The sequence below is a fragment of the Schistocerca cancellata genome, chromosome 4, assembly GCF_023864275.1.
Source record: "Schistocerca cancellata isolate TAMUIC-IGC-003103 chromosome 4, iqSchCanc2.1, whole genome shotgun sequence".
Classification (NCBI taxonomy): domain Eukaryota; kingdom Metazoa; phylum Arthropoda; class Insecta; order Orthoptera; family Acrididae; genus Schistocerca; species Schistocerca cancellata.
The window spans coordinates 360,783,775-360,806,280 of NC_064629.1; the positions used below are offsets into that span (position 1 = coordinate 360,783,775).

Sequence of the window (22,506 nt, forward strand, 5' to 3'; positions counted from 1 at the left end):
GCTTACAAGAAGAGAACAGACACATCAATGACCGAGCGGACAGTACATAATTCTGCGAAAAAAAATGATGGTGCACACGGAAGAACTGAACACGGATCTCCCGTTTTGCAGTCAATCACCGTGACCACGTAACCACGGCGCCGTGGCTCTTCCAACTCGCTCGATGTTGCACGTCTTGAGCTTGGGCCGTTCACTGTTTCCATTTTGCTTCTTTTTCCACAGTTCAGTGCATAGTTTTCCAGTTTTCATGCTTGATCTGTGTTTAGTTTCTGACAGGCTCTCCACTGGGCCATCTTACCACCAAATTGAGGGGGCTGCAATGGGGAGTTTCCCTTGTTAGTAGTGCCGAAAAATCGTGATGGCGCTACAGCTGGTCACATCTTAGAAATCGCAGCTCTATCCATACCGTCAGTGGGATATTTATTGTGTGCACCTTTGGACACATACTAGAATCCCACTCCGCGCAGCACTGTGTCCCTCGTGCCGTAATTTGCACTCTGTCGACTTCCTCAACTTGACGTTTTGTTAGTTAATTCCGTCATAATTGTCATCTGCACTATCCCTTCTTTAGCCTTCTCGTAGTGAGTACATTTACTGTCGTTGACAGCAGGACACCGCAACTGCCCGCAAAAACATTTACCGCGGTCACATTCCATGCCTGCACTTCCAGATAGCAATATGCTCTAATTCGAACTGAAACGTGGCTGTACCTAGTCACGTGTACAAACTATTTCCCGATGCGACTGGATATAATGTTGGTTCTGTCAGGTATTACAGGGGTAGCGAGAAGGTAACGCCAGCACCAACGATAAAAACAACGCTAGCTTTAAAAGACAGCCAGAGGGTCTACCCGAGAGGCACTACATAAGCGGCACTTACGGTGGCGTCCTCTGTGATGCGACACTGGCTCAAATCTAAAGTTTTAAAACTACCGAAGGCTACACTAGACTATCGCAAGTAAGCGTAGACTACGGTAGTTTTTCTAGTAGCATTGGTCGGTTAAGATCGTAACTGCATTACCTGTGGGTTAGGTATGTTGCATACCTATGGGCGTTACCTCATTTCTATCGTTTTGTTTCCATATGCGGTCCGTGTCTTAATATGTAGGTTTTCCTTGGAACTGGAAGCGGTGAACCATCTGGAAACTGAGTGAGGATGCATGAAGGGCTCCATAACATACGGAATATTTTTGTTCTACATTGTTTCCTCTTACTTGTTACTTAAAAATAAACAGTATTTATAGCAAAACTGGAATTGTCGGTAGCTCAGGTTTTTATCCGATATTTGTTAACTTTTACTATGAAACAGAGAGACGTTGTACTAAAAATAAAAAATACAATCCAGATTTATCATATAGCGCTAGAAAACTTTAAAAAACCGCAAAACAAAAACACATCAAAAGTCGCTTCAGTACTTCGTCGAGCATACGTAAAACATGTTTCTGTTATTCATTAACAGTTTTCGCGCTTATCAATAATAACAGGAAACTCTTGCTTTTGACTGAGGTCAAAAAACAATAATAACATAGATTTTTTATGATTTTGGATGTAAACCCTACTTGCATCAAAAGTAAATCTAGCAGCACACCTCAGAAGTGCTTCGGACTCTTCCTTTAATTCGATCTGATGGAGATCTCAAATACTGGAGCAGTACTCAAGAATGGATAGCAAAAGTTTTCTGAGTATTTATGGGAGACATAGAAGAAAATCTCAACACCATAGTCTTAAAGGGCTGTTAGGTAACATAGAATATGTAACGCGGAACAATATCAAAGCAAGACCCATATTAAAACTACAAGAACCAAACAAATTATTCAATAAATAGAAAGAAAAATGTGAAAATTACTCTCAACATCTTATATATCCTGCTGTAGGGCGGAATTTGCTGTTGAGACAGACTTCTTACACAGTATCGGTAATCTGGACAAGAAATCCATAAAGAAATTCTGAAGCGAAATCTATAAAAGATCCGTAGTTCAGGGGAAGCGTAGAATGGATTATTCATCTTTATAGAGACGGACCTCACAGTGAAAGACATAGACGAAGGGGTAGAAACGAGTTTAAGCTTCAGCCTCACACTTACAGTATTGCGAAGTTGATAAATACTGCGATTAAAATCTGCCTTATTAGGGCAGGTTCAAAAATGGCTCTGAGCACTATGGGACTTAACTGCTGAGGTCATCAGTCCCCTATAACTTAGAACTACTTAAACCTAACTAACCTAAGGACATCACACACATCCATGCCCGAGGCAGGATTCGAACCTGCGACCGCAGCGGTCGCGCGGTTCCAGACTGTAGCGCCTAGAACCGCTCGGCCACTCCGGCCGGCCGGCATTAGGGCAGGCTTATTGCGTTCAAGAGATACAGCACACGTTACTGAGATATAACTGCGTATTTCTTTCAGTCGCAACTGCGACGAGATATAAGTGACCATGACCGGTATTTGCCATTATAAGCCATCTACAATGTCCATTTGTTGGTTAAACTGTAACGAGACGCATTTTGTAACATTTTAATTAACCAATCGAGACTTGAAGATGGCCTCTATCAACGGCCGCACGTCATGACTAATCATATCACCTCATAACTGTGACTTAAATAAATAACAAGGCGATCTTCCCGTCCTAACTCCTTTATTTAGTCAACGCCTAATTTTGAACCCTCAGGTTCTATCACTTCTTGTCGGGTGTTTAATGTTAGTAACACATATGCTGCTGTGCTGTAGTGAAAAATTTATAGTATTAGCAAACCTGTTTAGAGCTGAACGAAGAGTTGCGAGGAACGTTATACAAACAGCTACAAATGCTGTTTCTTAGACTGTGTCCAATGGTCGCTCGAAGAATTCCTCGTAAATTTCACCTTAAGGATAGAAGTAATAAACGGAGATGCAGGGAAAGATAAAGTTATTAGTCGTCTTCGTATATGTATCGGCAGTATGCAGGCGTAGTCTGCTCTACAAAAACGTGCTTGCAATACGGAGCCAGGACACGACAGAGAGTGGCCAAAAATACGGAAACACCACAAACACAACACGTTTGCCATTAGAAGCCATCTGCAGGTGTCCATTGGTTGGTTAAACTGTAACGAGACGCTTAATACGGTACAGGAAAACCGTTGGCATTCAAAGCAGCTTACAGTCGTCTCGGAATGAATAATACATGTTCCCTGTGTTTTTCAAGGGACTATTATACCATTCTTCCTGCAAAATAGTGGCAAATTCAAATACGGTGATGCAGGTTGTTAGCACCCTTCAAAGGCTCAATAATATTGAGATCTGGTGACTATGGTGGCCAGGGAACGTGCGACAAGTCATCCTCGTGCTCACACACTGATCATCCAGAACATTATGACCACCCACCTACTGCCGAAATAAATCCGTACAGGTGATAATAGTGTCACCTGGCGAGGAATGACTGCTAGTCAGACACACGCATTGTCCATGTAGTATCAGTGAGCGTGATGTCCGTGTGTATAATGGTGAAGGAGCGTGATCTATCTGAGTTTGACCGAGGGCAGATTGTGGTGACCCGGCCGCTCGGCAAGAGCTTTTCAGAAACTGCACTACTTGTCGGACGTTCGAGGAGTGTCTTCAACGCGTGGCGAAACCAAGGTGAAACCACGTCCAGACGTCGTGGGGTTGGGCAGCCACCCCTTATTACAGATGTCGGATGTCGTTGGCAGAGCAAACTGATAAAACAGGACAGGTGGCGAACTGTGGTGGAACTAACATCAGACATTAATGGTGGGCAGAATACAAGTGTGTCTGAATACACAGTGCACTGAATACTCCTAACGATGGGCCTCCGCAGCAGACGACCCTTGCATGTGCCACTCTCAACACCATGACATCGGGCAACTACGACTGAAATGGGCAGGTGACCATCGGCACTGGACGTTGGCGCAGTAGCAGAGCGTTGCATGGTCTGATGAATTCCGAAACCTTCTACATCATGCCAATGGGAGGGAGCGAATCCGTCGTCTTCCAAGGTAGCAACTCCTTAGCATCTCTACTGCGGAACAGAGAGAAGCTTGCGGCGGCTTCATTAAGCTTTGAGGAACATTCGCGTGGGCATTCATGGATCCATTGCAGCTCGTGTAAGGCATCATGTCAGCCAAGGAGTATCGTACACTAGTTGGAGACCATGTACACCCCTTCGTGATGATCATGTTTGGTCGCAGGTTCGAATCCTGCCTCGGGCATGGACGTGTGTGGTGTCCTTAGGTTAGTTAGGTTTAGGTAGTTCTAAGTCTAGGGGACTGATTACCTCAGATGTTAAGTCCCACAGTGCGCAGAGCCATTTGAACCATTTTGATCATGTTTCCCGACTGATGTGACATTTTTCACCGAGATATTGCGCAATGTCGCAAGGCCAGGAGTGTTATGGAGTGGTTCGGGGAACACAGTGGCGTCTTCCAATTGATGTGCTAGCCCCCAGTTGGCCAGATCTGAACCCGATCGAATAAGTCTGGGATGTGATTGAACGTGACGTCAGACCTCATCGCCCCCTCCCGAGAATTTACGGGAATTATGTATCTTGTTTGTGGAGATGTGGTGATGCAGCGACCTACGAAGGCCTCATTGCATCCATGCCACGACACTTCGTCGATGTCATCCGTGCCAAATGCGGACATGCCGGCTATTAGGTAGGTGGTCATAACGTTCTGGCTGATCAGTGTATAAGCAGTTGGGGACAATGCGAGTTATGTGAACAGGATTCCCGCTAGCATTGCAATTGGAGAACAAACTTTGTACCATGGAATGGACCTGATTAGCCAAAATGGTCACATAATCCTTGGCATTAATACGGCCTTGCAGAGTAATGGAGCCCACAGACTACCACCAGACGGCTGCACAAATCATCACCGAACCCTCTTGGGACGTAAACTTGTCCAGAAATTGGAAACAGTGTGAAACGTTACTTCTACGACCAAAACGCATTCATCCATTGCTCCTCATTCCAGATTGTATGCCGGCCGGTGTGGACAAGCGGTTAAAGGCGCTACAGTCTGGAACCGCGTGACCGCTACGGTCGCAGGTTCGAATCCTGCCTCGGGCATGGACGTGTGTGATGTCCTTAGGTTAGTTAGGTTTAAGTAGTTCTAAGTTCTAGGGGACTGATGACCTTAGAAGTTAAGTCCCATAGTGCTCAGAGCCATTTGAACCAGATTGTATAGCTTCGACACCACGTTTCCCTGTTAAGATCATTTACATCAAGGATGAGTGGCTTCGGAGTTCCAGCACGCCCTGCAATCCCCAGCTTACGGAGCTCCCTTCGTGTTGTTTTGGTATTACAGGATTCGCGAGCGCGGCATTCAGTTCTGCAGTGACTTTTGCAGCTGTCGTCCCCATATTTTTCGTCGCAATGCTCTTCAATGACAGTCTTCACGATCACGCAAAACATAATTCTCTCCACGTTGTGACTTAGCGGATAATGTTTGTCCGCTTGACCTGTACTTGGTATAAATCTTCGATAGGGTGTCACATGAAACACCCAACACTTTGGTTCCCTTAGTTACGGAAGCAACGACCGTACGAGCAGCAACATTTTGCCCACGTTCGAATTCACTTGGCTCCGACGTAATGCACTTAAAGCTACACAAAATACTGTTCTATCCGCGATTGACACTTGCAACGTATTGAGGGCATTGCACAGATGCCATTCGTGGTCAAATTCAACAGCGCAACCTGCAGGATTGTTAGCATCTGCATTTATGTTCGAGCATCCATTTCTGACGGTGTTTCCATATTTTTGTCCAACCTCCGTATGTTTAACGCAGAATACTTTTCGGTGCTTGCCTGAATGCTGCCCAAGTGCCTGAATTTGCAGCCTGACTGGCAACAGAAAACATTCCACCCAGGGAAAGGTGCTGACTGTACGTGCTGGCAACAACAAATGTGACACGGTTAGTGAGTCCATTTACAGAACCGGCAAGTGACAGCAAGTTGAGTAAAGTAAGACAGAAGCATATTTGCAAATAGGCACTTCCGGGTCTCTTGGAGAAGGGCACGTGGGTAACGGATGCCACGTGACGCTCGAGGTTAGCGTCACGATCTGCAAATCACGGTGTTCAGACCACGAGGTTGCACGGTTCAGTGGACACAATGGCCAAGGCTCCTCCGCGGTCACGACCGCTTCTGGGGAATTCACGCTAAGTTTTAACCGTCCCAGCTGACATTACGGGAGGACAGCATCTCCAAGCGGAAACTTGTCTCCAAGAAAACATATTCTGCATTATATCAGGGCAGATACGCACGGCACAAAATGTGCCGAGTAATTCGTCTAGGATACATAGTTGACATAAGCTTGTAATAGGCCTTACATTAACTTTCAGATTTTACTGATCTAGAAATAAAACTTTGGACTCGTGTCTAATATCTGTGATGGATATCCCTGAAATATACATGCGTTTTTTGTACATTTTTGTCCGCTTCGGTAACTGAACGGTCAGGGCGGCTCACTGACATGCGGAGGAACTAGTTTCGATTGCGTGTACTGCCTGCGACTTTTCTCGGTGAGAGGACTGGAACTGAGTGCGCTCAGCCTCGTGGCGCCAATTGAGGAGCTGTTTGACCTTAGCAGTGGCGGCTCCACGGCACGAAAACTGACAGCCTCCGGGAGAGCGGTGTGCTGTCACCACGCACCTCCGTACCGCATCCACTGGCGCCAGTGGCGGAGGATAACACGACGGTTGCTCGGTACCGATGGGTCTGCCATTACCTGTGAACGGAGTTTACAAGTTTACATGTTTTTAATTGTTTTGCGCAGCACGCGAGGTGGCGCAGTGGTAGAACATCGTGAGGCAAATTACATTGATAACGTCAACAACGTTTTCTGCGATAGGGGGAACAGTCGCTGTTTACGCATGTGTAACTGTAACACACCAGGGTATTTATGAACTCGAAGAGATGCTATGATCGTATATCTCTTGTTCTCATGTCTCTCGTGATGCACCATATGATAAATAATTCCAAACCAACGACTTGTATAAAAACATATGGCGATGACGTTGCCGTTTACCTGTGTAATATACGTATGTAAGTTTTAATATCATTGAAAATATTTTAACCTTACTGATTATAACAGATGAATTTTGGTAACACGAAACGTTCCCATAAATATTGATTCGTAACAAAGGTACCACCCAGAGATGCGATCTACTCAAAACTAGCTGAGCGAAGATAATTAATTCCAACTGCTGTGGAAGGAAAAGTTGTCTCTCACGAAATTTATAATAGCTTCAGAAACCAAAATATAGAAATTATGTTTATTTTATAGTCATATTCAGTTTCTATTTTAAAATTATCGCTGTTACGAGTATAATATACAGAATATTTCATTACTGTATGCTAACATGCCATGAGCATATTCCTTGGGAAATTAACAGGGAAACATAGCTGTTTGACGTGAAATGAGTTATCAACAATAAATCAGAAATATCTTGCAATAAATCAAAGAAAACTGGCATAGAGGCAATCGTTCTCAAGACACGTTAGTTCACAAGAAGGCCTTTTGGAGACTAACATCTATTAAACAAGGGTTCACACCGTGGAGTTGCTTATAACTTTATAACTATGTAGTGTTAAATGATATCGCGGCTGTTGTCCCTTCCATCATCCGCCACTTGATACAATACAAAAAAAGGTCTTTCCTGTAGTAACTTCTGAGTACTCTTAGACAGCTGTTCTGGATAGGATGAGTAGCCGAGATATCAGTTTACACGATAGTAGTGTGCGCTGTGCAACTCAGAGGCAGCATTCTATTTGTTTTCCATCTATAAAAAAATAATTTTTGCGTTAATGGAGAGGATTAGCGCCTACCACAATGGAAACCTTCTTTCATTGTTTTATGTTTGTCGTAGTCTTGTTTTTCGAGTGAACTTGCGCCTAGTCAAGAGCTTGAGCAATTTCAAGTTGTGAATTCCTAATTAACACACAACCTGCTTGTACCACGTGTAGAAGCATGAAACCGGAATTTCCCTACACATGGGGCTAGCCGTAAGTGTAGGGTCTATGAGATCGCGTCTGCAGCGCCATGTGTTCCGTAATGTCAATACACAGTAACCCAACTTCCATAGATCGGGATCTGTTTCAACCTCTTAAATATGTCGGGTTTTGTGCCTGCGAGCTAAGATTTGCGGACAGCATTGGTTTTCTGTTGTCATTTCAAGAAAACTGCTGCAGAATTGGATCGAATGCTTGTCGAAGCTCTCGGCGAACATTCTCTTTGGAAAACACAGTGTTTCGAGTGGTTCGAAAAATTCAAAAGTGATGATTTTGATGTAAGAAGCGACGAGGGCGGGAAACCACCGAAAAAGTTCGAAGACAACGAAATGCAGGCTTTATTGGAAGAAGATGCTACTCAAACTCAAAACGAACTCGCGGAACAATTGAATGTGACGCAGAAAGCCGTTTCTCTTCGGTTTAAAGTTATGGGAATGGTGCAGAGAGTGGGAAAATGGGTTCCACATGAACTGAATTAAAGACAGCAAGCAAATCGAAAGACCACTTGTGAAATGCTGCTCGCCAGATACAAAAGAAAGTCGTTTTTCCATCGAATAGTGACAGGTGATGAAAAACGGATATATTTCGAGAATTCTAAGCGTCGTAAATCATGGGTGAATTCAGGCAAACCATCGACATCCACTGCAAGACCAAATCGCTTTCGAAAGAAGACAATGCTCTGTGTTTGGAGGGATCAGAAGTGTGCCATCTATTATCAGCTGCTAAACCCTGGTTAAACCGTTAACATTGACCGCTACCAACAGCAAATGATCAATTTAAATCGATCATTACGCGAAAAACGACCCGAATATGTAAAAAGGCTACACGAAGTCATATTGTTCCATGATAAGGCCCCAGCACACACAGCAAAACGAGTCAGGGAAACGATCGAGGCGTTCAGTTGGGAAATACTAAGGCATGCGGCTTATTCTCCAGACTTGGCTCCATCCGATTATCATCTATTTGTATCACTCGGACACGCTTTCGCTGAACAACGCTTCAATCCATATGAAAATGAACAAAAATGGCTCGGGGAGAAATGTATAAATAGCAATGGAGATTATTTTGGAGAAAATATTGTTTATCAGTTTCAAACAGCAGAGGTGAAATTATTGCAACAAAATTCTGGTTTCATACTTCTGCACCTTGTATAGCTTAACGAGCAATGTGCTACCTTGCAAGCCTGGGAGTTACGCCTACCAGATCCGGGTCGAATCTTCACGGCGTATTAGCGACCCTTGGTCTGGTGTCTTAGTTATTTTCATGTTCTATTGATAATTTATGCGATAAATCGTGATGATGTGGCAATGATAAACGAGTAATTTTATGCTTACATAAAAAAATATTTTCTAAATGTGGCTAGCTGATCATTTAGAAGTGCTTTTTTACATACAGATGTGAGTTAGTAATTCCTGCTCTGCACCTTTTACACAGTACACTAACGGAAACTGTTCTACGAAATAGAAGGAGTTGTCAAGAAGAAACTTTTTCTAGTATGTTTTCAAATTTTACATTGCTGTCCATCAGACATTTTATATCATTGGGTAAATGATCAAAACGATTGGATGCAGCATTGTGCACCCCTTTTTGTGCTAAAGACAACCTTACGTCGCTTAATGAATGTCATTTTTCTGCTATTGTGATTATGTACATCATTGTTCCTTGGATTATTCACAACAAACTTCACGAGGAAATAAATATACTGTGAAGCAGTAGGCAAAATGTCCAACTCCTTAAACAGCTGTCTAAAAGGTGATCGTGGGTGAGCGCGTCATATTATTCTAATAGCACGTTTTTGAGCAATGAAGATTTGCTTCCTTGAAGATGAGTTATCCCATAACAGAATTCCGTATGACGTTATTGAATGAAAACATTCAAAATATGTCAACTTATTGATTTGTCACTCCCCAAGATTTGCAATGACTGTAAGTGCAAATCTGTCTAAATTAAGATGTTTCAGGAGTTCCTAAATGTGTTTTTCCGGTATAAATTCTCATCAGAATCGACAACCAAAAATTTTAAAGTTTCCAGCCTATTGATTACTTCCTCACAATGTGTTTTACTAGTCACTGGTGTAGTAAGTATAGACGCGCAGAACTGAATATGTTGTGTCTTTTTAAAACTGAGTGTAAGATATTCGCAGGAAAACATTCGGTGAGACTTTAAGAACATTATTTACCATTTCTGTATGGATGCTAGCATTCATTACAATACTAGTGTCATCCGCATAAAGAACTACTTCTGATTGTTATACGTTAGACTAGAGATAGTTAACTTATAAAAGGAACAACAGCAGACCAAACTCTGAGCCTTGGGGAACGGCATATGTGATTTGATCCGAGTCAGAATGGTCTCCTCTGATTACATTTGTTGAATTACTAGGTACAATTTTCGCGTACTTTTGGTTAGATCTGACATCCACTGGTTGACTATAAGATCAGTTTCATAAAACCTTAGTTTATCTACTAGAATACTATGATCCATATGTGAAATGCCTTTCATAGGTCGCAGAAAATACCATCCGGCGCTCTTTTGTTATTTAATGCTTGTAAAATTTTGTGAGTGAATGTGCTAGTAACAACGCCCAGTTTTTGTGCGGTTTTTATTTGGTTCGCACGTTCGATTAGTTTGCAATTACCGCCTCATAATATACCACACACATGCAGTTAAATTACGATAACATACAAGACAAAGCCTACATGATTCGCAAAGAGTTGGCGAATACCACATCTCTCCCATGTTAACTGATGACTGTGGCAACCGAGGGGCCAACAGCCACAAAGATAAAAAAAATACGTTTTTCAAATCAGTAAAAACAGTGAGTCGGGAGGATGGGAGAAAGGCTACAGAGGAGAATGGCTAAGACCAGCGCTTGCAATTCTTACCTCATCTTGTGAATTTGCCGCAAGTCCAAAGTGTAAGTGATTTCATGGTGAGAATTCCTCTGTAATCCGTTGTGTTCCATGGTAATCTATCTTACGAATATTTGGCGGTACGCCAGTTTTTGTTTCTATATCGCATTCGGTATCCATCACTGAGAAACATTTCAAAGCAGCACCCTCAGATATCACTTTAGACACTATGTTATACATGAGTTCCTCATCTATTTGACCTATGACATCTGGTGGTGGCAGTTTCGCATATAACATTGAAACACGATGTATATAGTACCAATAGTGTGGGACAACATCAAAATACTGAAAATATTATGTGTACTTACATATATGCAGTTACTGTGTACTGCAGCTACCTTGGAGCACAGGTTTACGGTCCTAAAGGAAAGTAAATAAACATTTCTTGTTATTACTTAGACGTCTGTGCAAATGGTCACGTGAAGCTTTCAGATTGTGCAATGTTTCTTGACGATACGGACAGACATATCTTTCTAATATGAGTAACTTCTTTTTACTGTCGCTCAGTAAGTGAAAGCGTGCAATTGCAGCTATTCATGGAGGAGTTTCCCCTTACTCCGCACGATGTAAAGAAATTTCTGTTAAAGTTAGATGAGCCTCCTTTTGTCTTTGGGACAACCGTGCCTGTTGGACTTGGAGCCGAGTAAATAATTAAAGTGAGGGATGTTCTTCCGTGTTCGGTTAACATCCCCTCCTATTAATGCAGTCCATCATGTGCAATGGCTGACTGCGAACCATATGGTAAACGAATGCAGTCCAGTTCTCCCACTGACTCACCCACTGAAGAAATGCGTACCCATAACGGTCAACATACGTTGCCATTTCGCTCAACAGTATGATGTGACCAGCAAAAGTTGCATACGCAGAATCTGGCAAGTACATTCATGAATAAGACATGGATTTATGCGAACGTATGCGGGCTTAGTTTCAGCAGAGCACAGAATGAAGGAATAAAACTTATTAAACTAAAAAAAATATCTGTACTGTGGAACAAAAACAAAACAATGTCCAAACAGGTAGTCTGTTCGAAGGTACACATATTTTCACATGAGTGACAGCAAAATTTGTAGCTGGGTAATATCCTATACCTGTTGCTCTACACTGCACATTGGAATACGCTTGGATCCCCCTTGGCATGCCGTCCACTAGGTAGTCGAGACGTTGCTGCTGAAGCCTGTCCTACTCTTCGTCTGCGTGCAGAAGGTTCTTGAGATGACATACTCATGTTTCAACTGCCCCAATCGCGTTCAGTCGTGTCCATCGGCACAGCAGGCTACTTCTGGTGGAACGAGTACATGATGTGACCGCATTTTGCATGTCTTTAATTGTCTTAAAAGACGAAACCATCGACCAACTGTTGAGTACAGGGTGAAAATTGATTCCAGCATCCTTTCCCGATACTACACAGCTTCAGATTACCCTCGCAGCGATAAGAGATCGCGACATCCGTGTATGATACTGGCCAGAACATGACTGAACCGATGATACTGCACTTCTGAGACGATCATTAGTATCTGGCCGCCTCCACACTATTCCGCAACGATTATCAGACGTCAGATAACTACTACATTCGTACCCGACGAGAGCCCGATGCCTCTGATCCAGTATCCATTCCAGACTTTTCCTTGTCACCTCCTCCACGTACCATAACGTTTTTAGGTTGGTACTTTTTGTTGTGGTTGGCAAGAAAGCCAACACCGTGTTACTAGAGGAAGCCGAAAGGCACGCGTTTTAGCTCACGCAGGCTGGCGTGAGGTCTGGAACAGGACAAGGAAATTAGAATTTAGAAAAAACGGACGTAGCTGGTGGAATACTTAACTTTAATCCATTAATGGTGAACGTCGCTCTTGACGGTGCATTATTCACAGTATCAATAGTAACTGGTAATGGCGCCTTGCTAGGTCGTAGCAAATGACGTAGCTGAAGGCGTATTTTGTCAGTGAACCATCGCTAGCAAAGTCGGTTGTACCACTGGGGCGAGTGCTAGGAAGTCTCTCTAGACCTGCCGTGTGGCGGCGCTCGGTCTGCAATCACTGATAGTGGAGACACGCGGGTCCGACGTATACTAACGGACCGCGGCCGATTTAAAGGCTACCACCTAGCAAGTGTGGTGTCTGGCGGTGACACCACACTTTTTGTTCGAAATCGACACATAGAGACCAAACTGATCGTGAGAAGCGGATTATATACTGTCTGGATCGACACAGCCCATGTAGTTGCCTCCAGAAATGCAATGTGCAATTCTTTTGCATTCTGCTCGTGGTACTACGAGCCATAATTGGCAGGTAGCGGTCATCAGCTGGTATTGTTGCCCGCGGACTACCACTAAGAAGCAGAGTTTCTACATTTGGTGTCTCCTGTCAGCAACTGAATGTTCGACTGACTTCGCTGTGTACACCAGCCGGCCGCGGTTGTTGAGCGGTTCTAGGCGCTTCAATCCGGAACCGCGCTACTGCTAGATCGCAGGTTCGAATCCCACCTCGGGCATGGATGAGTGTGACGTCCTTAGGTTAGTTAGGTTTAAGTAGTTCTAAGTTCAAGGTGACTGATGACCTCAGATGTTAAGTCCCATAGTACTCAGAGCCATTTGAACCATTTTTTTGTGTACACCAGTTCGGCGGGCAACCTGGCGTGCTGACAATCCTTCTGTGCGTAAAGTGACAACGCAAAACGGTGTAAGCTTCAAGTAACCCTTCAGGGGTGTTGACAGAATGAACGTAGGTACAAGGATCAATGTTCCGTTTGCATTGCAAAACAGTGGCTAGTCCAGATAACGGGGCTGGAGACGGATATCGGTTACGCACCCTTTACTGCAAACTAGACCACAATGGCTCAATAATGTTGGGATCTGGTAACTGTGGTGGCCAGCGTGCTCACAAAAACAGTCCTGGACGATGCGAGCAGTGTCAGCAGGGTCCCTGTAGTCTTGGAACACAGATCGCTATTGAGGAAGGAACTTTGTACCATGGGGTGGACGTCATTAGCCAAAATGGTCACATTATTCTTGAGAGTAAAGCGACCTTGCAGAGTAACCTTGGGGCCCATGGAATGCCACGATATGGTTTCCCAAATCATCAATCAACTGGCGCCGTGTTTCACGTTTGGGACGTAAACTCGGCCATAATTGGGAAACAGTAAGATACAAGACTCAGCCGACCAAACTTCGTTCTTCCATTGCTCCATAGACCAGGCCTTATGGATTCGGCACCACGTTTTCCTGTTATGTGTGTGGTTTTGGAATTCCAGCTTTACCTGCTATTTCCTACTTATGGAGCTCCCTTCGTGTTGCTTTGGTACTGACGGGATTCGAAATTGTGACATTCAGTTCTGTATTGACTTCTGCAGCTGTATTACTCTTATTTTTCGTCACAGTCCTCATCAGTCAATCTGTCACGATACTCAACACACACTTCCATGGGCGTTGTGACTTAGAGACTGATACTTTCCGCTTTCCCTGCATGCGGTATAAATCTTCGGTACTGTGACTCTTGAAATACCAGAAACGTTGACACCCTCGGTTACGGAAGTAGCCACCATACGAGCACCAACTATGTACCCACGTTCGAATGCACTTAGCTCTGACATAATGCACTCATGACGACACAGCACACTGTTATATCTACGACTGACACTTGCAACGTACTGGGGAATTGTACATGTACTGTTCGTGATCAAATATAACAGTGAGACCTGCAGACTTGGCTAGCACCTCCACTTATGTTTAAGCTTCTCGTGGTGTTGCCATATTTTTGTCCCACCCCTGCAGTTCATGGGGCGATGGAGCAATCAAGAGAGCCAAGCGATTTTAAAAAAGGCGCAGATCATTCCCGTTTTCAGAAGAGATCGTCGTACGACCGGACGGAATTATAACTTTATATTTGGCGCCAGTCTATTGTAGAATTATGGGACAAGTTTTGTGCTCTCCTCTATAGGCAGCAGTAGTGATTTTGCGAAACTCAGTTCACTGAGTTCGTACATGCCAGGAGGCAATAAGGATGTATGTATTTTTTTTTTTCACGAAGACTTTATTTTATTTATACTACTATTGGCTGCAGAGCTACACTCCTGGACATGGAAAAAAGAACACATTGACACCGGTGTGTCACACCCACCATACTTGCTCCGGACACTGCGAGAGGGCTGTACAAGCAATGATCACACGCACGGCACAGCGGACACACCAGGAACCGCGGTGTTGGCCGTCGAATGGCGCTAGCTGCGCAGCATTTGTGCACCGCCACCGTCAGTGTCAGCCACTTTGCCGTGGCATACGGAGCTCCATCGCAGTCTTTAAGACTGGTAGCATGCCGCGACAGCGTGGACGTGAACCGTATGTGCAGTTGACGGACTTTGAGCGAGGGCGTATAGTGGGCATGCGGGAGGCCGGGTGGACGTACCGCCGAATTGCTCAACACGTGGGGCGTGAGGTCTCCACAGTACATCGATGTTGTCGCCAGTGGTCGGCGGAAGGTGCACGTCCCGGCGACCTGGGACCGGACCGCAGCGACGAACGGATGCACGCCAAGACCGTAGGATCCTACGCAGTGCCGTAGGGGACCGCACCGCCACTTCCCAGCAAATTAGGGACACTGTTGCTCCTGGGGTATCGGCGAGGACCATTCGCAACCGTCTCCATGAAGCTGGGCTACGGTCCCGCACACCGTTAGGCCGTCTTCCGCTCACGCCCCAACATCGTGCAGCCCGCCTCCAGTGGTGTCGCGACAGGCGTGAATGGAGGGACGAATGGAGACGTGTCGTCTTCAGCGATGAGAGTCGCTTCTCCCGTGGTGCTAATGATGGTCGTATGCGTGTTTGGCGCCGTGCAGGTGAGCGCCACAATCAGGACTGCATACGACCGAGGCACACAGGGCCAACACCCGGCATCATGGTGTGGGGAGCGATCTCCTACACTGGCCGTACACCACTGGTGATCGTCGAGGGGACACTGAATAGTGCACGGTACATTCAAACCGTCATCGAACACATCGTTCTACTATTCCTAGACCGGCAAGGGAACTTGCTGTTCCAACAGGACAATGCACATCCGCATGCATCCCGTGCCACCCAACGTGCTCTAGAAGGTGTAAGTCAACTACCCTGGCCAGCAAGATCTCCGGATCTGTCCCCCATTGAGCATGTTTGGGACTGGATGAAGCGTCGTCTCACGCGGTCTGCACGTCCAGCACGAACGCTGGTCCAACTGAGGCGCCAGGTGGAAATGGCATGGCAAGCCGTTCCACAGGACTACATCCAGCATCTCTACGATCGTCTCCATGGGAGAATAGCAGCCTGCATTGCTGCGAAAGGTGGATATACACTGTACTAGTGCCGACATTGTGCATGCTCTGTTGCCTGTGTCTATGTGCCTGTGGTTCTGTCAGTGTGATCATGTGATGTATCTGACCCCAGTAATGTGTCAATAAAGTTTCCCCTTCCTCGGACAATGAATTCACGGTGTTCTTATTTCAATTTCCAGGAGTGTATTTAAAGAGGACATGACTTCACAAGTCTACGAATACAAGCCAAGTAAAATCCAAACACAAGGCTGATACCAACGTACTTAAACAAATAGGGCAACTAATCTTGTAGTGTGTAGGTAGTGTACCTCACTTCTTACTCAGAAACCTGAACACGTGTATCACATCATTAATTACATTTTTACACTAGCTGACAAAGAATGTTAAACTTACAGGTACATTACCTGTACATCGCGTGCTTAGTTAAGGTAGTTTTTTACCTATTGTGGTTACTGCTTGGTTTGAAATCGAGCTTATTTCCGAACAGGCACAGCGTTTCATTAGATTCGCCACATAACCCTTTTTTTTAAATTATTATATACAGGGTTATTTATAATTACCTCTGGAGTTTAGGTGGACTGCACGAAAACTAAAAGACATGCAGAAAAATGATACATATCGATGGACAGAGCTTCTCTCCAAAGTTTTGATTCACAATACACTCCGTGGCGTAGTTGCACGAGGGGGCAGGCATGTCAGGACATGTATACAGATAATCCGCTCCCGTTTGTCGCATCGAATTAGTTCGCACCTGCAAGGTAAGCAATCCAATGAACAGATTTTGAAAGCAGACTGCTGTCCCAGCGTTCCTGGAAATTCCTGTGAGCGATTTCTGTGAACTGCACGCACGTATTGACGTTCACCGAATTACAAACAATGGACACATTGAGCATCTGTAATCTGACTTAAAATTCGGAGGGGTTCTCTACCCACTGTTTTGAATATGTTTCGTTTACGTCTTGTAATTTTCACAATCTTCTTAAACCCCCGATGTACTTATGAATAACCGTGTATAATTAAGGTTATATGTATGTTCCACAATCAGTCGCAATTTTTGTCTGTTTTATTTATGTTGCCTTACTCGTGACTCGTTTTCTGCCTCTGGTGTTCTTCATCAGGCATGTTGAATGCAATGTTATCAACTAAATTAAGGATACATTCTTCTCAGTCAGCCTATCAAATAAGCGATATTAACGATTTTTTAAGCTAATGAAGCAATCAACGTAAATCTTTTTGCACATTATTCACTGATTCTAGAGTAACATTTACTGATTGGTGTAAGAAATTCAGTCGTCATCGAAGTTGCGGTCTCCAACATGAGGTGTGTCCATGACGGAAGTCCTAAATTCTGCAAATCTTATCTGAAATAAAAAGAAACTAACTATTGTTTTAAAATTGCGCAAGCAGTAATAACACGGTTTTTATGAAATTTGGAAAAATAATAAAACGGCCGACGTTTGAAACAGAAATGTAGTTTTGTCGTATTTCTTTGGTTCAAATGGCTCTGAGCACTATGGGACTCAACTTCTGAGGTCATTAGTCCCCTATAACTTAGAACTAGTTAAATCTAACTAACCTAAGGACATCACACACAACCATGCCCGAGGCAGGATTCGAACCTGCGACCGTAGAGGTCTCGCGGTTCCAGACTGCAGCGCCTAGAACCACACGGCCACTTCGGCCGGCTAGTATTTCTTTGATTGCGATTTTTGCAGTAACTAATGAATATATTAGAATACAAAGAATGAGCCTTTTACTCCTTGCAGACATGCCCGAGGAGTAATTCAGCCAAATTTCTGAAAGGTATCTTTGTTAGTTTGCCCGAAATCCATTCCATCAGCTTGAACACTGTATCGAGAACTAAGCTTTTACAGATAAAAGTATGATTTCTGTCAGATTAACAATGAATGTGTGTAACAGTTTTCATACTCACAACTAATCTGCTACCCTGGAACAGCACAAGAGTCTTTCTACGACCTCAAAATCCTTTTGAGCCACAGTTTTCGCATGATTGCTGACTGCCTGCGCTTTGCTGGACTCGTACAGCTCCCGGCGATGAGCGTCCTGCAGGCGATCATAGTCGCGATCGATGGCAAATGTTTCTGCGCGGTAGCTAATTTCGACCTCCCACAATTTGCAGTATTTTCAAAACGGGTTTTAAGCCTTCACTGAAAATTGAAGGCGCCATAAAGTACACTTTTTTAACGGTTCTCGAGCCGCAGTCAATGTGTTTTGGAGCAAACTGCCAGGTGGCAGCCGGCCACGGTGGCCGAGCGGTTCTAGGCGCTTCAGTCCGGAACCGCGCTGCTGCTACGATCGCAGGTTCGAATCCTGCCTCTGGCATGGATCTGTGTGATGTTCTTAGGTTAGTTAGATTTAATTAGTTCTAAGTCTATGGGACTGATGACCTCAGATGTTAAGTCGCATAGTGCTTAGAGCCAGTTGAACCAGTTGCCAGATGGCCCATACCGACTAGCATTCATGTGTTCCATCAAATATTTGACCGAGAGCGCCAAATGTGCCCGCATTCGCATCTGTTCGCCGAGACACTACAGGGAGCCCCTGCGTGCCCGAACTAAATGACCCGTAACTTTGCTCCTACTTGAAGTATCAACTTTGGATGTTGATACGGCATTTTACAGACGTGTTACTTCAAAAAAATCATCTGTCTTATGCGTGTGGAAACATTTTCGCTGCGACGTTGAACATCCACCCTATGCATTGCTGGCATACTGAAACCAAATTCTTGTATAATCTCGGATATGCCATGACTCGTGCGCCTTGAACCGATTAGCATACCATGTCCAAATTCGATTAACTCACGACGTTCTTCAAGTTCACTGCATACCTGCCTGTAAAAGACTGCTCAAATGTCGTGTCTACATTCATGCCGCAAACCGCATCAAGTCGAGAAATCCAGCCATCACATATGGCCTTCTTCAAATGGGATAACCGTGACTTTTAGCCACTCACAAAGGGACCGCCTAATCGTCATCATCGATTTCGCCTGAATTTATGGTGTATGCACGGCTTCACCAAAAAGGAAATTGACTGAAGTGGGAGCTCCAGACTGACAAGTGTTTAAAAAAATAGCTCTTTTGGCGCGGGTTGGGCGAAGCATGCGTGATTTATGTTAGCGTAGTTTCTAGGCAGTGGTCGGTGCATCGGAAAGAGTGCAGAATTGGAATCCGAGGCTGGCCGGCGTGGCCGAACGGTTCTAAGCGCTTCAGTCTGGAACCGCGCGACCGCTACGGTCGCAGGTTCGAATCCTGCCTCGGGAAAATATGTGTGTGATGTCCTTAGGTTAGTTAGGTTTAAGTATTTCTAAGTTCTAGGGGACTGATGACATCAGATGTTAAGTCCCATATTGCTCAGAGCCGTTTTGTAATCCGAGGGCAGTGGACTTGCTCCCTATGTGGAAACTTTTTTATTTTTGTTTTCAGTTTTTACATTACTTACACTCCAAATAAGCATAAATAATGCTCACGATATAGTATTTATTAATATTTCCATAAAAGGCAGGAAAGTAAACGCATTCCCGGCAGGGTCAGGGATTTTCTCTGCCTCGTGATGACTGGGTGTTGTGTGCTGTCCTTAGGTTAGTTAGGTTTAAGTAGTTCTAAGCTCTAGGGGACTGATGACCATAGATGTTAAGTCCCATAGTGCTCACAGCCATTTGAACCATTTGAAAGTAAACGCACAGGAAAATTTCGGATTGCAAATAAATTTCCAGGACGGGATTTAAGGCGTGCATGAGAACTGTGATTATAAAATTAAACATTTTTATTATTTTGCAGTTGGTTATTTACACGTCTTAGGGTAATATACGCCGAATAAGAGGGCACTAGTGCGGTAAAATGTACCCTCTACCATGAGCATGCAGTGGCTTGTGGAGGATATATGTAGATGAAGATGTAGATGTAGAAGCAATAATTTTCACATGAATCCCCTGAGTAAAAATGATAACTCCGCCAGTGCACTGCCCTTTTATACCTTATGTGCACGATACTACCGCCATCTATATGTGTGCATATCGCTATCCCATGACTCACTGTACAATGGAATGCATTTTGTTGAAGTCTTCTTGGGAAGTGATTTTTTTCTCTCTCTCTCTCTCGACGAGGTAAGAGCAGTTTTGAAGCTTCTTGATCAAATTCTGTAGTTGACGCTAAAAACAGGCTTCGCGGGGTTGCACTAGGGACTGCATTTGGAGGGGGAGGGGGGGGGGACAGGGGTTGGATGGAATCACTTTAATACAGAAGGATGGCAATCCTTCTTCACCTTGAAAAGTTTGTTCCTAAAATTGCTAATTTGTTTGTCCTGCCTACGTTTCATTTGACAGAAGAAATTTATTCTTCTGCTCGTAGGGCTTTATCACATCAAATACAATATATCCAGCGTTATTTCCGTTTATCTGCAGTGTAAATAACGTAAAAACTCAAAATTAAGAAAACTTTCCGCGTAGTGTGTCACGCCCACGACACTCGGATTACAAATCTGTACTCTTTCCGTGCCAGAGTGGCCGTGCGGTTCTAGGCGCTACAGTCTGGAACTGCGAGACCGCTACGGTCGCAGGTTCGAATCCTGTCTCGGGCATGGATGTATGTGATGTCCTTAGGTTAGTTAGGTTTAAGTAGTTCTAAGTTCTAGGGGCTGATGACCTGAGACGTTAAGTCCCACAGTGCTTAGAGCCATTTTTGTACTCTTTCCGCTTCACAACCGCTTCCTGGAATAGCACCAACATAAATCGCCAACACCTCGCCTGAGCCACGAAAATATGCTATTTCTTCTAAACTCTTGGCCATCTGGAGCCCCACTTTTGTCACTATCAGTTATGGCCCAACCCTGCGTATACAATAAATTTCGACGAAACTAGTGATGACGCGGTCCCATTTTCAGTTTAAATCCGAGACCGTGCTAGCACTGGGTTTTTCACGTACCTCTATATCGACTGTGTATCGTCAGTACCTGGATTAAGGGGAAACCGCCATCAGCAGAGTTATCTACTACGGACAAAAATGTGACGATTCCATGGGAGACCGACTGTCACGAATTGTAACAGCATATACGCAGGCCACACGGCACTAAATCACTCGATATTTCAATGCGCGAGTGCAACAACCGATTAGCAACCGTACCATCAAAACCACTTCTTCACTATGGTCGTTTGGTATGGGGCACAAATGAAAATTTCCTGGCAGATTACAACTGTGTGCCGGACTGGGACTAGAACCTGGGACCTTCGCCCAGTTTGGAACGTAGGAGATGAGCTACCGACAGAAGTAAAGCTGTGGAGACAGTTCGTGAGTCGTGCTGAGATAGCTCAGTTGGTAGAGCACCAGACCGCGATAGGCGAAGGTTCCTGAACCGTATGGCTCGCTTGCGATATCTTGATGCTGTCACTCAGTGCTATCTTTCCGTTGCGCGCTCGGCTTGGGCCGCAGCGCCGTCTGCAGGCCGTCTCGCGCAGCTGGGAGGGGAGGCTCCAGGTCGCTGGCAGTGGGGACCGGACACGGGTGAGCAGCAGACGCTACCTTCTTCCGCACTGCGCCGGGTGTTGATTCTGCACGGGTTGACGGAGGGTACAATTACACCCGGAGTAGGGGTCTTGCGCGGCCGTGCCGTGGACGTACGATGCGACCTGTTCGAGTGTCTCCTGGGGAGCGGCTAGTGTGTTCCGTTGGTATGGTACTATCTTGCCCCAGGATTTGCTGATGGCTGGTTCTTTCAAACGATAGTGAGAGAGAGCGTTCGTGTCAGTTCTGCGAAGCACGTCTGATATACTTCCTCAAGTTGTAAGCACGTTTTACTTTGATTTGTATCTTGAACATTGCCGCGGGCGGCCGTTTGCTGGCTCGATTCCCTAATGGAAAGTGAATCCACCATTTTAAGTACTGTCGGTGGGCTAGCTGCCCTCATTGTGAATTTGTTGTTTCCCCACCCACTCTTGGTTGGTCTGGCTATTGGTTGCCTGTGCCCTCATAATGGCTGGCACTTATGCTGAAGTGTATTGCAAGGTAACGCTAGGTAACACGAGGGGATAACACTTTTGTAGCTATTTAAAATCTTATGTTATGAATAAGGTTTGTCATTATTGTTGTGGGACAGAATCATTAACTATTTACTGAGGTGATAACCTCTGCTATCTAAAAAGGCTGACTGCCTGAGTACCTTTTTAACCCAAAGAGACGCATCAGTCCCAGGTTCGAGCCTCGGAATGGCATACAGTTTTAATTTTCCAGGAAGTTTCACATCAGCGCACTCTCCGCTGCAGAATGAAAATTCATTCTGGCA

The 22,506-nt window shown here is 44.7% G+C and overlaps 1 protein-coding gene across 1 annotated transcript in view; it reads left to right on the top strand.

Annotated features, from left to right (window-relative positions):
• LOC126183857 (microtubule-associated protein 1A-like) overlaps nucleotides 1-22,506 on the top strand; it is a 610,220-nt gene that overhangs the window by 159,620 nt on the left and 428,094 nt on the right. The gene's annotated exons all lie outside the window — the stretch shown is intronic.